Source organism: Dermacentor variabilis, chromosome 1 (assembly GCF_050947875.1).
Source record: "Dermacentor variabilis isolate Ectoservices chromosome 1, ASM5094787v1, whole genome shotgun sequence".
Lineage (NCBI taxonomy): Eukaryota > Metazoa > Arthropoda > Arachnida > Ixodida > Ixodidae > Dermacentor > Dermacentor variabilis.
Genome location: NC_134568.1, coordinates 250,696,266 through 250,698,037, shown reverse-complemented (window position 1 = coordinate 250,698,037; position 1,772 = coordinate 250,696,266). Strand labels below are relative to the sequence as shown.

General features: G+C 48.3%; 1 non-coding gene across 1 annotated transcript; it reads left to right on the top strand.

Moving 5' to 3' along the window:
* The first annotated feature begins 1,667 nt into the window (after positions 1-1,667).
* On the top strand, positions 1,668-1,772 carry LOC142568234 (U6 spliceosomal RNA). Its single transcript, XR_012825382.1, has one exon. It is a non-coding gene; the product is annotated as a U6 spliceosomal RNA (small nuclear RNA).

The following is a 1,772-nucleotide window of genomic DNA, read 5'->3' as shown; positions in this document are numbered from 1 at the left end:
GGGGGAAGAAATGCCCCGTATTCCGTCACTCGAAAGGCCATGGGGGGCAGGAGAGAAAAGGGGGGGGGGCGGCGGCGTTGTTCTCCGGCAGCAACTGCGTACTTCACAACCACGCGCAAGGGGAACCGATAATCGCGGCTCAATCTCGCGCACGCAAGGGAGGAAAGCAGGGAGGCAACGCGGGACTCGGGTGGGAGGGGGGCGGCGTTCTACTCCGGCAGTGACAGCGTACGTTGCGCGGTCGCGCGCGGCCTCGCGCGCCCTATCTTGAAAGCGATCTGCAGACGGCTCATACCTTTGTGCGTGCTGTGTTCTCGCCGGTCAGTTTGCATTAAAGCGATGGACAGCACGAAGGTAACTTCGCTCGCTACTGCTGCCGCGTTTCCTTACGCCAGTGTTTTTACAGCGACTGTCCGCGGAGGGTGACGTGTTCTTGTTTGCCTGTGCGCACTGACACCATGCATGTTAATTTAGTAAGTAAGCGAATTTTTCCAGGTTTTTACGGCTGATAAATCTACTATTCTTATTTCATATAAATGTCTACTAATTCGCTATCACAATCGATGCTTCGGCTTTCGGGCGAAACTGCGACTTCTTTTACAGACAGCCTCTGAGCAATAACCGAGTTGCCAACATTCGTCAGAGTTGGCTTCTCTGCGCTAAGGGTGTTTGTAAGGAGAAGCCCGCATTCGTGATTTCATTTATTTGCAGGTGTAGCCAACCTACTGAAAGTCATCGCGCGCGTGTGCTCTAGATGCACTCATAATATTTCAGAATATCCTTAAAAATAATTCAGTTTCAGAAGGACGGACTGATGGGATAGTTGCTATGACATTATGTTCAGTGTCGCACAAACGATACACACTTGGCGGCATAGAAGTGCCGTGCCCCCCCTCCTGTTTCCTTGTTTGTTCAGTTTCCGCTGCACTGTATATAATTACTTTTAATGACCGGCTAGAACCTGCGTCGTTTTTATTATGACACCGACCTTCAATTTATTTCACTCCCAAGACGTTCACGGCGTGTATTAACAAATCTTTCTTAAATAAGTACGTTTCCTCACTGGTCAGCTTTTTGGCATGCGCAGCTACAATGATAGCGAGAAGCCTGATAATAAGGCGGTTAATGAGATGAGACGTGTTAATGAGATGAGCAACAGTGGACAGCACTTACAAGAGAGCAATATGCCATTAGTATTGTTAGGATACTTTATGAACTTTCCGGTATCTATCTATGTTTCTGACCGTTTTTCCGCCAGCTAGGGTCGCTGGGTAGTCCATGGTCTTATGGGTACAGCATCGGGGCGGCTGTGCTAAGGGAACCGTGTTGAAAACCAACCGTTGCGCAAACTTGGATCATTGCGTACGTGACATTGGGTTTGCGCCGCTTTTCAGCGATCCTCTTACACACAAACTTGCGTCACTGGGCATTTGTCACTGGGTGTGTGCGGTTTTTGAATGAACCTCTTTGACACAAATCCGGGTCAAAGGGTCTGCTCCACTGGGTATGTGCCACTGTTCAATGACAAGAAAAGTCCTTTGAAAGTTATTCACTGCTGGGCGCAAGCAAGCCCGCGAACATGTTTCAGCAGTGACAATACGGTGTATCGCTACATTGCTTCAATTCTTATCGTATTAACGTCGAGAGAGAGAAAGCGAATGAACTTTATACTTCCAAATTACATATTCAAAGGTTGGAACGATACAGAGAAGATTAGCATGGCACTTGCGTTAACGTCGACATTCATCGTGAAATGGGTTCTGCCGGAATTA